Here is a 16,381-nt window from a genome sequence, read left to right as displayed (position 1 = left end):
GGGGAGCTCTGGGAATTCAAGAGGCAAGGCTGCTGTTGGTTGGATTACATTCAGAATTGTTCTTTCATCTTTCAAATCATTCGTGTGTAGTTCTACGCATAAAAAATGAAATTTAGCGGAAGCACAGGGTTACAAAACCCATGAAATTGAACAGAGGCACAGAGTTATAGGATTCAATAGTGTGACTTCCAAATCTTAGGAAAATGATAAGAAAGCGTGTCTAAGACTGAAACCAATATTACCATGTTAATTGAACGAGATCCATCATTTACAGAAATCATCCACTGTAAGAGATGGTTTTTAAAAGTTTTCATAAATTTAAATGCAAAGGGTAACTGTCATAGAATCTTCGAAATCCAATCTCAGTTGTAATTGGCCTGAGGTACTCTTGTTACATTAAATGTGTAAGGGCATGCATGTGAAAACATTAGCCCTGGGGTTGCGTGTGTATGTACATGTGTGTGTTAGGGAGGAGAGTGTGGATGGCTATTTAATCTGCACAGAGTATGGACACAGGAGCCTAAAGATAGGCATTTGTCAGTATAACTCCACCTCTGTTCATGGCTGGTGGGTTTGGCTTGTGGTATGTGGGGTGAGGTATAGTGTGGTGGGGTGGGATGGTTGCTACAGTGGGGTGGCGCAGTGGCAGAAGAGTCTGTGTTTTGGTGAGTTGAGCTGGTGTGTGGTGTGGTTGGACTTGGCGTGTGGTTTGATGTGGGGTTGAGTTGGTGTGGAGCGGACCCCCTTGGTGAGGCATGGGACGCTGACTCAGTGGGATGGGGAGGTGTGAGACTGGAATGTGTGAGTGTGTGTGGGGATATAGTGTGGAGATGGGGGGGTGTGTGTGTGAGATATGGTTGTAGCTTAGTTTAGCTTTGTTTAGATTTTCTTTTGCCCTTTGTTTCAGTCTTTGTTTTTGTCTTTGTTTGGCTTTTGTTTTGTCTTTGTTTCACTCTTTGTTTAAACTTTCTTTGGCTTTTGTTTGGTCTTTCTTTAGCCTTTTGTTTAAACTTTGTGTGGCCTTTTTGTAGTCTTTGTGTAGCTTTTGTTTTTAAGTGGATCTTGGCTGAGAACTCATCAAAAACACCTTGTGTAATGAAAAACCCGGATATATAATCTCTCCCTATATATTCTCCATGCATTGAGGTAGCCTCAACCCCTCCAGGGACCTGGTACAGACTTGGAACTTGTTTCATACAACACCTGCTACTTGAAGGTAAGAGGCTTCCATTGGTTTTCGTCTTACTTCATGTTGTACTTCATCTTCAAGTGGCAAGTGCACATTTTTGTACAGGCCATTTCGTTATATCCCAGGGGCAACTTGCTGTATGTAATAGCAGTCAAGATTGGGAAGACATAAAAGGAAGGAGAAGACAAGAAGAGAAGACACCAAGCTTATTCTGATGTGGGCAGACGGCCCTCCCGGAATGTTCTGGCTAATGTTTGGGAATTGTCTGAGCCTGGAGAAAAGCTCTGAACCCTAATTCAGATTCTCTCAGGTTTAAAGCCCCATGTTCCTGGAGCCAGATCAACAGCGCCACTGACCTCTTCTTTTTCTATTTCTCTTTTTATTATTTGTCATGATTTGAAAATGAGTTTTCTTCTTATCTAGGGCAACTTCTTTCTTCATACAGCTGGGTTTATGTGTGGGGGATACTAATGGAACAACAAAGCCACAATCTTGTTGGAATTTTGTCCCCTGCAGACCAGCAATCTTAAATGGAAGGACATTATGCTTTGTCTTGTACAGGATGTCAGAAATCATAGTTTTTCTGGTTTTGTGGTTGATAGGAAAAAAGAAAAGATTATGTGTCAGGGGAATAAGGTCATGAACTTGGCTAGCGTTCTAGGAAGAAAATGTGGGGAAGAATTTCTAATGCTTTGTGAATAAAACAGGGAGGCAGAAAACAGACTGCTGTCAGCTGCGCAACTATACCACTTTATGTTTATTTAGAATAGCAGGAGAATGCCCTGGTGGGTAGATTTTAAAAGTTGTTTCAGATTTACAGAAAAATTGCAAACAGTACAAAAATTCCAGGTGTACCCAGATTACTCGGATTTTGACGTTTCACCACATTTGCTTTATCGTTCTTTCTTTCTCTGTGTACACATAAACATATTGGTTTTTTCTAAGCATTTGAGATTCAATTACAGACATGATCAAAATCAGAAAATTAACATGGAGAAAATACTATTATTTAATCTACAGACATCTAGATTTCATCAATTGTCCCAGGAGTCAATCCAGGATCATGTCTCACCTTTAGCTGTCACGTCTCTTTGGTCTCCTTCAATCTGAAGCAGTGCATAAGACAGTCATTATCTTCCATGAGCTTGACAATTTTGGAGAGTATAAGGCCGTTATTTTGCCAGAGGTCCCTCAATTTGGGTTTGGTCTGATGTTTTCGCATGACTAGATCCAGATGATCCAGTTTTGGAAGGAAGATGCTTGCATTTTAGGTCATAGATATCCAAGATCATACTTGAAGCTGATTGTACAAACTTTTAATTCACGGTCTTGTTTATCTGATGGTAACTAGGATTTAAAATGAATACCTAAAATCTTACAAGAAAATACAAAAAGTCAAAAATCCAGAGCAGATTTACAGATAATTTACAGATAATTCTCAAGTATTCACCAAAAGAGTCTAAGTGCTGCCCTTTAATGCTAAGCGGTAACTATAATGACATGTCCATGAACTTGGTAGGTCTGTAGGGTGATATTTCATGTAGATTCTTTGTGTGTGTTGGATTCATGTCCACTGCTCTATTCATTCATTCATTTCATAAATGTAATAACTTCTTTCTAAGCAAAACCATCTGCTGAAGGCAGATATAGTTCAATAAAGAGCTGTCCTGAATAGTCTCTCCGGGCTCCCTGGCCACCTTTAGCGTGTTGACAGTTGCCTGGTAAAGAAAGAACTTGCATTTTGTTTATTTGTAAGTGGGAACACTTCTGTTTGGAGGTGGCTGGAAGTTTTATTGTTCTAGAAGTGGAGACTTTGACTTCCCAGGAGACTTTCTTTGTTTTGGGAGAACTACTGAAATGGGTTCTTTAGACATGCAGATATAAAGCATCCTTTTTTTTTTCCCTTGGAGAAAACTCTGAAGTCACTATAAATCTGAATGCGGGGCAGCTGATTAACTTGTTATACGATCTTTGTAGAAATGTGAATGTGCTATGGCTTTAACAGGACTGTTCCCTGGATGAAATAGATAAATATTTTCTTTCCTAAATATGGAATTAGGTTAGAAGTTTGGGTTCTGCACATGGTGCTATTTAATGTTGGGGATTCAACTTTGGGGAAAATATAGCATTAGCTATTATGATTGCCTTATCCGGGCCATAGAAGTCACCCTGGAGCTTGAGAAAGTGTTTACCACTTAAAGGAATGTGTGATGTGTTCCCATGAGATGAGCCATCTTGGATGGAAAATGAGGGCCTCCTTCTCTCACTTAGCCCACAGAATTCGGGGCCAGGACATGGAAGGCTTGGAAGGACAGGAGAGTCTTGTGGATGGGAGTTGAGTTGCTTTCACAACCTGGAAGTCTACTGTGCTGGACTGGGCCCCAAGGATTAGGTTCCATCATGTGGGCTCCAAGAGTGATCTCTTCTATTGGCTGTGCAGGCCACTCTGGCTTCTGTTGCTTCTGTTACCCCTAAAGCATTAGGTAAAAGCCTGATGTTACCTGTGCTCTGAGTGGTTAAGGGGTCAGTTTTAAAATGTACCTGGGATTTTGTTTTTAGATGTAGTGAGGCCAGGAGATCAGGAGATGATTGTCATTGAAAAGATAGTGTGTTACTCACAGTTCCCAAGAGAAGGGAGAATGCCAGGCCATGCAGGGCTGCATGGAGAAGCACCAGGGTCAGTCAGGAGTCAGAAGTAGTGAGGGGAAAGCATAGACAAGAGCCTTTATTGTGTTCTTTGTGGGGAGGAATGGGCAAGGAAGGGTAAGGCAGGGTAGGTAGGTTTAGGATGGGCTAGTTCGAATAACTTCAGTGGGCTCAGGGGTGTAGGGTCTGTTCTGAGTAGTTTGGTAGCTGGCCCTGACGTGATTAGGACAGAGGAATATTGACTCAATCTGTGAGAGGTTGATAAAGAAGGTAGTTAGCTAGTTTAGGTTCTGGATTGGTTGGTTTGCATATGAAAGGCACGTTCACAGGGGAATCCTTTGCTATCTCTGGGAATTAGATAGCTTTAGGAGGGGCAATCTCTTCAGGATTAGCAAGGCCCCAGATGCCAGAGCATCAAGACTATAGAAAATAAGAAGATATAGTTTATACACAGTCAATGTCCACTTTTAGAGTGAATGGGCCTAGGGAAAGGAGAGCAACACTTAGACTCTGGAGCAATAGCATTTAAGAGCTAGGACTTCTGATACAGACAAGCTCATGGAATGTGTATCTATTTCTTATGGGAGTCCGAAAATTAATTATGAAGATAGAGGAATGGATTTTCAGTGATCCACAGCGGTGGGTATATTAGCTTTATATTGCTGTGTAACAAATTACCACAAACTTAGCATCTTAAAACCATTCCCATTTATTATCTCACAGTTCTGTAAATCAGATGTCCAGGAGGCTAGGTACTCTGCTCAGAGTCTCACAAGGCTGAAAATGAGATGTTGGCTGGCCAGGCTCTTATCTAGAAGCTCTGGGGGAGAATCTACATCCAAGCTCATACTGGTTGTTGGCAGAATTTATTTCCTCATGGTTGTAGGACTAAGGTCACTGGCCTCCTCTACCTTCAAGTCAACAATGGTGGGTTGAGCTCTTCTCATGCTTTGAATCTCTCTGACTTTCTTCTGTTGCATTTCTCTGATTCCAGGTGGAGAAAGTTCTGGGCTTTTATGGGCTCATGTGATTAGATTGGGCCCACCCAAACAATCCAGGGTCATCTCCCTGTTTCAAGCTCTAAACCTTAATTACATCTGCAAAGTTCCTTTTGCTATGTAACATTACATACTCATAGATTTCAGCAAGTAGGATTTAGAAATTGATTGGGAGGGTCATTTTGCCCACCACAGGGGGTTTATCATTAACGTAAGCATTGAGCACTTGATTAAGGTGGTATCTGCCAGATTCCTCCATTATAAAATTACTGTTTTTTTCTTTTTAATTAATAGATATTTATTGGGGGGTTATTTTGAGACTATGCAAATACTGTTTTTCCTTAAACTTTCACCTGCTAATTATAGCATCCGTTAGTGAATGCTGCTTGCAGAAATTACTACTGTGGTGTTCTAATGGTGATTTTCGATTTCCCTCATTGTCTCTATATTTATTAATTGGAATTATTCTTTAAGAAAGAGTGTCTCTTCTACCCCATTTCTTTATTTGTTCGGTTATTTATTTATATCAGGTTGAATCCAATGATATTTATTTTATTCTTTCGCTTATAATCCAATACTCTTGTTATTTAGTCTCTCGCTCAAATGGCTTTGTCCATTGGGAGCTCTTTTAGGTTGGCTCCTGTGCCCTTTTCACACGTCCTCATTCTTTATGAGAACTTTCTTACTCTTTGCCACTACAGTTTGCTCCAAGATCAACTTGTATTTTCTCTACCTTAGCCTGAAATCAACCACCTTTTCAATGAGCCATGGCTCCTTTTATTGGACAAAGATATTTAGAAACCAAGATCTGGGTACCAGGTGTATTCTTTGCTACTGGAGTGTCACTTCTTCTAAGCCCTATAAGTGAACAGAGCTAGGAAATGTATGTATGTATACTAATGTATATATACTCACACCTATATTTATCTCTGTATCTCTGACTGCAGTCCAGTGCCACCAGGTTCATTCTAGCATTCCTCTTTTCCTTATTTGTAACCTCATTCTCTGATAGAAAGAAACATGAGTCTCATTATCTACAATATATTTACTTATTTACTCAATCCTGGTATACATATGAAGCAGTTTTAGAGTTGCTAATGTATACTTCTCTGAGAAACAAATTTATCAGCAAAAGCATGCCATTTGTGTATAGTTCTTTTTGTCTTTAGCCTTATAGTATCCAGTTAAAACACTATTTTCCAAAGTTACTTAGGTCACCTCCTTTCTTTCTCATCCCTTTCATGTGGTTATGTGATTAAATTATAGATTGTGTGTAATCTAGTTCAATTAATTTGTCACAGTCGGCATTTTATCTTGGGTTTCCTCTCCTTTCCTACATCTTGATTGACTTTTTTGCTTGACTTTTAAAAACATTTCCTTTTTCTTCTTGAAATGCCTCATCTTGTCACCCATTTTGTTCATCTTTCCTCCTACTTTCTTTAACTATCAGTAATGATCATAACTGAATCTGCTTCTATTGACCATTTTTCTCTTGATTTCAGTCCCCTTTTCCTATTTCTTCAAGTGTCAGTTAATTTTTATTGTATGCTGAACATTGTAGATAATAGATTGTAGAGATTCTGGGTTATGTTAAATTATTGGAGGATAACCTTGATCCTGTCAAGGCTTGGTTTTAGGCCTTGTTAGGTCAGACCTATTTCATTTTTACCCTTACTCCTAGTTGTGGTCTCTACCCTAGTGTGAGATCTTTCAGAGGCCTCAAGGTGAAAGCCTGGGGTGTTCAGCAATGTCTCACCGTGTTTCCCCAGTAATGTATGAGCTCTGATATTTCTGCTTAGTTATCAGCCTCTTAGCAACTGTTCTTTCTTGGGCTTCCTACAGTCTCAGCCTGAAATTGTACAACTTTCGAATTGGTCAAGTATCTGAGAGAAATCGTACGTATCTTCTCAGTAGTACTCTACTCTTTTGTTACTCTCCTCTCCACCCCCTTCCAGATCCCTGTGGTCTTAGTAACCCCTAACTCTGATCTCTGTTTCTTCCCCTCTCTGCTTGAGCTCTTTTTCCATGTAGAGCAGTTTGAAAAATATCTTCAGGGAGAAAACCAGGATAAACGTGGAGTTTATCTCTTTCTAATTTTTTCTCTCAAGGATCACAGCCCTGCAATGCTTGCCATCCACTGCCTGCAAACAATAACTTTGTATATTCTCTTCAGCTTTTGTGGTTTTCAATGGGAGTTGTAAGTTCAATGTTTGCTACTACACCAGGACTGATCAATTTTTTTTTAAATAAGAAAGCTTGTAGAATCATAGGATTTCACTTATTCTGTCAAGCAGGTAGAAGAGGAACATGCTCATCTGATTTGACAGAGAAATCTTACAAAGATTTACACAGTTAGTTTTAGAGTTGTCAATTGCATCATTATTACTACAAAAACAAATTATCAAGTAAGACAACCAATTGGAATTACAGGTTTCTTTTGGAGGTTATTTTTGTATCTAGAATCTTCATAACCTTATACGACCCCTTTGTTCAAGTAAGACTTCCGAGATCCGATATGTATTAAGAAAGAATGGGATAAATGGTTATGAATAGCCATGTAAATCTCCATAGTGCATGGGGAAACAAGATTGATATTTTGAAGAAGTTCTCCATTTAATGCCTTATCAAATTGGATTCCTTCATCGAGTTTGCAGTGCAAAAACCACAGCTCTGTTTTAGAGCTGTAAGGGAGGAAGACATCCCTTCAACTCCTTTCTTGAGATGCTTGACTTAATTGTGAAGACTTGCATTTTGAGAGCCAGATTCTGAAATTTCATTCATTTCAGGAATTTCATTCATTGGCGTTATAAGCAAAAGTCAGGTTTGTAGAGATCAGATTTACTAGGAGAAATTACTAAAGATCTTTTACTTAATGACAGTGAATTAACTGGATGTATAGCATTTTTCCTCTATAATGATAAAATGGCTTTAAAAAATCTGCATGTGATTTTGTGATTATATCCTCCTCTTAGCCTCCAACAGACAGACAGCATCTAAATCAAGCATCCTGATCCTTCCTAGGACTGTGAGAGTGAACTTCTGTGTGCAAAACACTTGAATTAACCAAACCAGTAAATTAACCAGAACACATTCTACTGCTTTACTTTTAGGAAAAAAAGAAGCAAATGATACCAAGACAAGCTCCTAACAGGGATCTAATCACCAGATGTGTGCGGATGAAAATACAGGTACAAATGAATCTCTTATACTCTTTTGGATCTGCATCTAAATTATAGTATAACGATTACTTGTATTTAGAATGTCCAAGTAGAATGCAGAATCAGCAAAAGACTGAGCAATCAACCTTTCAATAAGGGTTAAACTCTTTCAAAAACTGTTCCAGGTGTTTCCGAGTATTCTAAGTTTGGGGAGTAGAAATTTGAAAAAAAAATTTCTCTGCACCAGAGGGACTATGATGTAAGCCACCTTTGGCTAACCCATGTGCTATGCACAGTGGAACAGCCATTTCATGAAAAAGAAATTTCCTTCCCTTTCATCCTGAAATTCTACTCAGGAGATTCTTTCCATCTCTTTGTCTTAACTGAATCCAGCCAGTCTTCACAAGTCTTCACCTGTCAGCATGTCAAATGGGGGCCATTTTACACTCCAAGTAGCTGGAGATTTGAGAGTAAGGTCAGCGTCCCGCCCGGTGACACTTTCAGGCCACTACTTCTTCCCTCTGTAGTTATTCCTCTACGTTTCGAAACTTGTGCTCCATTCTTTGTGTCCGTCTTCACCTGACCTCCCAGTCACTCCTCTCCTTCAATGATGATTTTGTTACCAGGCTCCTATTCCCTCTCCATTCCAACTCCATCCATCAACTTAGATGACTTTAATGGCCACATGAATGAACTATTCACTACAGCAATGAAAGTCAAAGTAGAATGCAGAATCAGCAGAAGACTGAGCAATCAAACTTTCAATAAAAGTTAAATAATTTTAAAAACTATTCCAGGTGTTTCACAGTTTTCTAGGTTTTTGGAGTAGAAATTTGAAAAGAAAAATTCTCTGCATCAGAGGGAATATGACCTGCACCCCATTTGTCCACCTTTGGCAAACCCATATACGACGCATTCTGCTTCATCCATCTAGTGTCATGCTGTGAAACTTGTCAACACTTGAAACTACTCCATCTCTGACTCAAATGGTGCAAACATCTAGGATCTCATTCACAACCTTCCTTTCATGCAACTTTCTTTGTTAAGTATCCCACTACAGCTGTCCTCCCATTATGTACTTGTAGTTGACTTGCCCCTCCATCTCTCTATCCGTTTATGAATCCATTCACCTATCCATTCATCATCACCATTTTCTACCTCCTATTTTTTCCCTATTATGGATAGATTCTAGGATCCATCATTTCAATTATGCTCTTGTAAATTCTCTGGCAAACCTCAACCCTGGTTCAAACTATCTGCTTCTCCATATCTGCACCCAGGCTGCTGAGAACAACTGGAGAAAAACACAATGGGGGAGATTGGTATTACTAAAAATTAATGGGCAATGACCTCAAGCAGGCAGTCAAAACTGCTTGGCAGCTTGGTCTCCAAATTTCTGCAAAATCTCTTTTGAATCCATTCTATTCTTTTCAAATCTTCAACTCTCTCATTTTCAGTTGATAACCTTGTCTCCCATTTCACTGGAAAAATGAAAGCTATTAGATGGGAATTTCCTCTTCCGACAAAGGCCAGCCCTTCTGCATGTGCTCTGCTTTCCATCTCCTCAGGTTTTCCTCAAGAATACTAATTATTTCCTTTCTTCATGATTTTATTTCAATCTCTTCCTCTCTACTAGACTCTTCCCATCAGCATGTATGCATGCTTCCATCACAACAAAAAATGAGTCAATCAATCTAACCCCCTCTCAAAAACAAAAACCAAAACCGCTGGAAACTACATGATTCTCTAGCTACCACCACTCTCCTCCCCTTCGTTCTCAAACTTCTGGCCTGAGTTGCTTATAGTTTCTTTCTCCAAATCCTCAACCCCTATTTCCTCCGCAAACCCTCCAATCTGATTCCTGTTTCAACCATTCCTTGGACAGAATTCTTGTTAAAGTCATCGATTATTTCCATATCACTTAATCTAATATACCTTTATCTCCTCATATCATACCACCTCTCAGAATCATTCCTCAAAGTTGACCACTCCCTGTTTTGAAACACTCCTTTCCTTTGGCTTCCATGATACTGAATACTCCTAGTTTCCCTCCTACCTCTCCAACTCTTCTACTATATTCTTGGCCCTTCACTCCTCCTCCACCTAACATGTAAATGTGGGAGTGCCCAAGGCAAAGTCATACCCTCTTCTCATTCTACATTCTGCCACCAAGGCAATCCTGCCCATCCCCATGGCTTCAATTGCCACCTATACTCCAACAACTTTCAAATTCTGTCTCCTGCCCAGACTTCTCCTCTGAAGTTTCCAGTTGACCCCTCCATCTAGATGCACCTCTAACACCTCACCTCAAATGCATCTAAAACCAAACTCATGATTCTGCCTCTTCCCCCAAAGCTTTTCCTCCAGTAGATGCTTCCACCACCTACTTAGTTGCTCAAACTATATGCCTTGAAGTCACCCTTTACTATTTCTCCTGTTCTTTTTTTGAACAGATGAATGATTTCAATATGAAATGGCAAATATAAAAATGGAGCCATATGAATTGCAAAATGGAACAAAGATAAGTGGCATTTCATCCAGTTGAGGGAGTCTACCAGTGTAACTGCTATTGGGTGACTCAGAGGGTGGTCTTAGACACAAAATTCAGGAAAAAGGGTGGTCAACAATCCAGTGCTTATTTCAGCTTGGTAGCCTGGTCTCTTTGTCTCCCCAAGATTGACACCTTTGGGGAACCCAAGGCAGCTTAGCAGCTCTCACCTTCCTCTAGCTGTCGGAAGAGCAATAAATCAGCCCATCAGGTAATCTAGGTACTCTCCTTTAACCCCCTGCTATGACCATAGGCCAAATTAACATTTAGGTTTTTCTATAAGACAACGCAAACCTGGAAGATTGATTGCCTTCTTCGTAATTCAGGAAGAATTACACAAGAGAGGATGTGTTTAATCTACATACGTATACATTGAAAATCCCACCATTTTCATAGAGGAGAAAGACACAATCCTTATTTCTTACATCACAACCAGATTAAGAAAGACAAATAAGAAAACTTAGCATAACTTGAAAAAAATAATACTTTCTATGGAGAGACCACTTTATGTTAAAACCTTAATTCTTAAAATAGCCCTGCTGGGAATCTAACAAAAGCAGCCTGAGTCCTACATAACACCCCAGGGAGCAGAAGCACCTGGGGATTTTAAAGACACTTTTCAATTCAGTCATAGTTAACACTCATTCGTTGAATGGAGCGCACAGCAGAGCTCTGCAAATTCAGACAGAACCCTTTCCTCAAGGAGTTCAAGCTGAGATCACAGACATACAGCCACACTCTTTTCACGGAGTGTCATATGTCCCCCAATAGAAGTATGTATAAATTACAGAGATAGTCCAGAGAAGGGGACAAGGTGAGACCTTAGCTGGGTTGTTTAGGATGAATAGGAGTTCACCATACAAACATGATGGGGGAAAGGCATTCCAGGAAAAGAGAACAGTATGTTCAAAAGCTCATCTTTTGATCATAGGATGTTTCTGACCTATAGCAGTGAGGGGTAGTGGTGGGAGATAGAGGGGAAAGGTGGACGGGGACCAAATTCTGAGGAGTCTTGTGTGCCATGTAAACTAAGAAGCAAGGGCGTTGTTCTGTAGCTGAAGAGAGCCTCTGAAGTTTTTGAGAAGGGGAATGGATAAACAGGAGACAAACTCAGGCCTTTGGTTCCTTTTCCTGGACCCTCTTGCTCCCATCTGTAGAAAACTATGGAATTATTCATCCACATACAATTCTTGTGTAAGTTCATGTGTCCAGAAGAGAAAACTATGTATTGTGTAATTTTACATGTAAGGAAATGAAGAATGTCATGTTATTAAAATTACATTCTGAAAATTACTGTATTTCTTACATGTTTAGCTGGCTCCACTATAATAAGCAAGGTTTTTACTCCTAAAACATTTACTAAATATATGGCCTGTGTGCTAAGGATACCGACCTTGGGTGACACTTGTTCCCTCCCCTAGAATAGCTGGAGTTGGGTAGAGTTTGTTCAGTCACAAAGGGCCTTTGCACAAGTCTGTGAAATAGTTATGTGGGCAATGTGGTTCTTGGACCGCTTGAATTTATCCTTGTTGCCTGGAACCAAGGAAAACAGCGAGGGCTTTTTCATCTCCCCATATAGGCTGTCAGCTCCAAGACAATCAGCACCCTCTTATGCTGTTACTTTTTGATGGCCTTGGCAGGTCCCCAAATCAGTATTTGGAAAGATGCTGCTCTCTGTGGAAAAGCACCCTGATTCAAAATAAATCTCGGTGTGAAGTTTTCCATTGCCCGGAACTAGTTTCCCAACAACACTCTACTGTTCAACATTCACTGTATTAATTTGTAAACATTTTGGTTGCTAAGGAGACAAATGGATAAAGATATCCTTAGAGACAGCATGTAGTAGTTACAACCGAAGTTGATTTCCTCCTTAGGTTTTTGCTGCTGTGGACTGAACAACACACAAGCCACCGTCTTTTACGGTGTAAATCTACAGTCAGAGGAAAGCATTAGCTTTTGGCCTGAGAGAGAATTAGCAAGATTTTAGAAGCTATTAAAGGTTTCTAAGGGAGGTGGTGAATGTGGAATGAATTTGCTCTGCAGTGATAACGTTTTTCATAGCAGCGGAGTTGGGGCTGAGCAGCCTTCAGAAGGACGTGGTATCGCTAGGTGAAAGAAGCCCCGGCCTGGAGTGGAACATTTGAACTCCCAGTTTTTATTCAGAAACAGTTCGTTGACAAAGCACCGGTGTGCATTCCTCACTTGCAGGAAGTCGTGGGCATCCTTTTGACAGCCTGGGGCTCTCAGCCTGGGACAGCTGAGCTCCAGAGGCCAACTTGCTGAATGGTTCTGCCCCTGCGCCCCTTCCCGGCATTCTGATTGGCTGCCTTAGCAACATAAATTCTTTTCTTTTTTGGGCCAATCAAATGGGCGTGAATTGATATTTTCTTGCTGTCATTTCCCCTTCCTTGAGTCCTGCGGAGTTAAGCATATTTGTATATGATTACTGGCTTTTAAAGATTATTCTTTTTCTATTTTCCTATTTTTTAAAAATTTATAGTTTTTTTTAAACATTCCGATTATTAAAATTTTATACTTTTATATGTTCGTGTATTTTCTTCTATATTGACACAGGTCTTTTAACCTGCATCCTCGTGGTATCTTTTATTCTATAAAATTAAGCCCTTTGGTTTGCTTCCCTTTTCTTCGACGTCTGCCGTGATGGGAGCCACAGGTGTCAGGAATACAGACTAGCCCACCTTGGTTGGGATCTTGGGGCCCTCATTCACTAGCTAGGGTGGGTTATCTGACTTCTCTGTATTTCAGCTTTCTCGCTTACAAAACGGGGCTATTGCGAGGATTAAACGAGTTAAATGCATAAAGCCCTTGAAGAGTGGCCGGCTTGTATCTACTCACATAGGTTTGCTGTTATTCTCATTGGGGTCTTTGGTCTACTTTCATTTTGTCTCTCTTTTGAGTACTTCATCCATTAAAACAATGCTATCTCTGTTATGAACTATGCTACTGTACATATGTGGGTCTGTTTCTGGGCTTTCTATTCTGTCCCTTTGATTTATTGGTCTATTTCCAAGCCAATATGCCATTGTTTTAATTAGTTGTTTATGATGAGCGCTGAACCTCGTAGGGCAAGACTGTATTCTTATTCAAAACTGTCTTGGGCCTTTATACTTCCATAAGAACTATTGGATCATCTTGTCAATACATGAAAATCTAATATTTATTGGAATTACATTACATTTATAGATTTATTAGGAGATATTCAGCAAACTTATGATATTGACTATTCCTTTTGCTGCCGTCAGAAAGGCTTTGCAAATTTCTTTATGAAGGCCTTGCGTTTCTTTCATCGTATATATTTTTACCCGTAGGTGTCCTATCGTTTTGTGGTCAGTGAATGGCTTCTTTTATTTTACGTTTTCTAATTGGATCTTCCTGATCTATAAAAGTAATTTTGATTCTGATATATTGATATTGGGTCCAGAAATCTTGTTGGACTTTCTTTTTAGTTCTATGATCTTGTAGAGCCTCACAGTTTTTTGTTTTATCTTGTTTTTTGTATTGGTTAGGATTTCAAGTGCACTGTTGAAAAGTAGTAATGATAGCATCTTTTTGGGTGTCTGATTGGGAGGAAAATGTTTCTAAGATTTCACCAGCAGTAAGCTGTTACTATGTATATTTTGGTAGCTGGCTTTTGATAATGTCAAGAACATTCCCTTCCCTTCCCATTATGCTAAGAGTATTTATCATGAATAGGTATTGCATTTTATTGAATGCTTTCCTAGCATCTATTACTGATCATATTTTTTCCCTTAATCTGTTAATATGGTAAATAATTCTTCCAGACTTTCCAAATCTAAACCATTATTGGATTGACCATCTTTACTTTGTATTATGAAACATTTTACCCATCAGATTGGCAAAAACCTGAGGACTTAATGACCCACTTTATTGTTGAGGTGATGAGAAAATGAGCATTATCATAAATTGCTTGTAGAATGATAATTTGTATAAACCCCAGGAAGAGCAAGTTTGAAAAATCTATCAAAATCTACAAAATTACAAATGAATAACTTCTTTGACCCAGTGAGCCCACTTTTAGAGATTTATCTCTCAGATATTTGCACGTGTGAAATGATGGGTACACAACTTTATTCACTATTCGTTTGTAATGATAACAGATGGGAAACAACCAAACTTTTCACTTATAGGAGACTAGTTAAGTAAACCACGATGCCACCTTCCACTGGAGTCTCAGACAAATGAAAAGTAACGAGGACACTCTCTGTGTTCTCCTCGGAAAGATATATCGTCAAGTGAGAAAAATAAGGCGTCCACATTACTCTTTTGCATAAAAATCATGGCAAAAATGACACACGCAAACATATGTATCTGCAAACAAAAACACGGCAATAACTCATTTGTTGAAGGTTTTCTCTGCGATGCCTTCAGCGCTAGAAGGCACTGAGGATAAACTGGAAAGAAAGTGCCTGCTCTCATGAAGCCTCTATTTTCATGAGGGAGACAAAAACAAGCAAAATAACAAATGCATAACAGAGTTCCTGGTGATAAGATAGATATTGTCAAAGATGTACCTACACAGAGTCTCTATTCTATCTGTTCTTCATTTCTTCAACTTTTTAAAATTCAAAAGTGTGGTGTTTTGAGAGAGGGTTCACGTCCACATATAGAGATCTAGTTAATTCTTTTAAATGGCTGCACAGAATTCCATTGCATGAATTTATCACACTTTCTCTGTTTCTCTAACGAACTTTGGTTTATGTTTTGTGTTTTTCGTTGATTTTTCAAGTGAAGCTGCAGTCAGCGCTGTTGTATGTGCCTCTCTGTGCACGTGCACTGTGATTTCTATAAGAAGTACACTGAGGAGTGGAATTCCTGGGCCTTTACACACACGCTGTCATTTTTACTACAGACTGTTGATTTGCCCTCCCAAGTGGCTCTTCCGAGTCGCATGTCCACCCGCTGTGTGTGAGCGGTCCTGTTTGCCTACCTCCTTGCTTCATTTGGTGTTGGGCTATTTCACTTTAACCAGTATGATGCTTATGGAATGATATCTAATTATTGTTCTGATCTGTATCTTTCTGATAATTGATGAGTTTGGATGCATTTTTATATACCTACGGGTCATCTACTGCTTTCTCTTCTGTAAATTACCTCTTCAAATCATTTGTCCAATTTTCTATTGGGTTTTCTTTTTCATATTGATTTGTAGGAGTTCTTTAAAGATTCCGGATAGTGATTCTTTGTATGTTATATGTGTTGTATTTTCCTAGTGTTGCTTATCTTGTGGCCACGTTTATGCTGTCTTTTGATGTCCAGTAGTTGTTAATTTGATGTAGTCAATCATATCACCTGGAAAGTTAATTATATCAACACTATTTGTTGACAAATCTGCCTTTTCTCTACTGGTTTGTAAGAACATCTCTATCATACATCAAGTTCTCTTGGGTTTGTTTTTGGGTTCTGTTTTCTTTCTCAGTGGTCTACTTGTCTATTTCTGGGCCCGTGCCAACTATTTTAATTACTATCTCTTAGTAATATGTTTTGATATGTGGTAGGAAAAGTCTTGTCATTCTTTAAAAAATTTTCTTGGTGATTCTTGGTCCTTTGCTCTTTCCTCAGATCAGATTGTCATGTTCCAAAAGACTTTTGGTGATTTTAGTAAGAAAGACATATAATTTATGAATTAGTTTTGGAAAAGATTGCATCTTTGTGATATAAATCTTTTCTATCTATGAACCATTTTTCTTTTTATTTATTCACATGTTCTTTTATACTTTCACTGAAGTTTTGAAATTTTTCCCCACAAAGATTTACGCATTTTAATTTACACATTTTAATTTTCTCTTTTTTTCTAGGTATC

General features: G+C 39.2%; 1 protein-coding gene across 19 annotated transcripts in view; it reads left to right on the top strand.

Moving 5' to 3' along the window:
• Window positions 1–512: 512 nt before the first annotated feature.
• The window catches only part of MOBP (myelin associated oligodendrocyte basic protein), a 47,381-nt gene continuing 31,512 nt past the window's right edge, over window positions 513–16,381 (top strand). For 9 of the 19 annotated variants that reach the window (XM_070492338.1, XM_070492324.1, XM_070492327.1 and 6 more), the window contains exons 1-2: window positions 1,080–1,216; window positions 7,944–8,021. The gene's annotated coding sequence lies outside the window, so the exon portion shown is untranslated. Of the gene's footprint in view, window positions 584–750; window positions 1,217–7,943; window positions 8,022–16,381 lie in introns of those variants that run through there. The other 10 variants (XM_070492331.1, XM_070492337.1, XM_070492323.1 and 7 more) reach the window with 6 other exon arrangements.

This window comes from Equus asinus, chromosome 21 (assembly GCF_041296235.1).
Source record: "Equus asinus isolate D_3611 breed Donkey chromosome 21, EquAss-T2T_v2, whole genome shotgun sequence".
NCBI classification, from domain to species: Eukaryota; Metazoa; Chordata; class Mammalia; order Perissodactyla; family Equidae; genus Equus; species Equus asinus.
The sequence above is the reverse complement of the archived record's forward strand: the minus strand, read 5'-3'. Positions and strand labels throughout refer to the sequence as shown.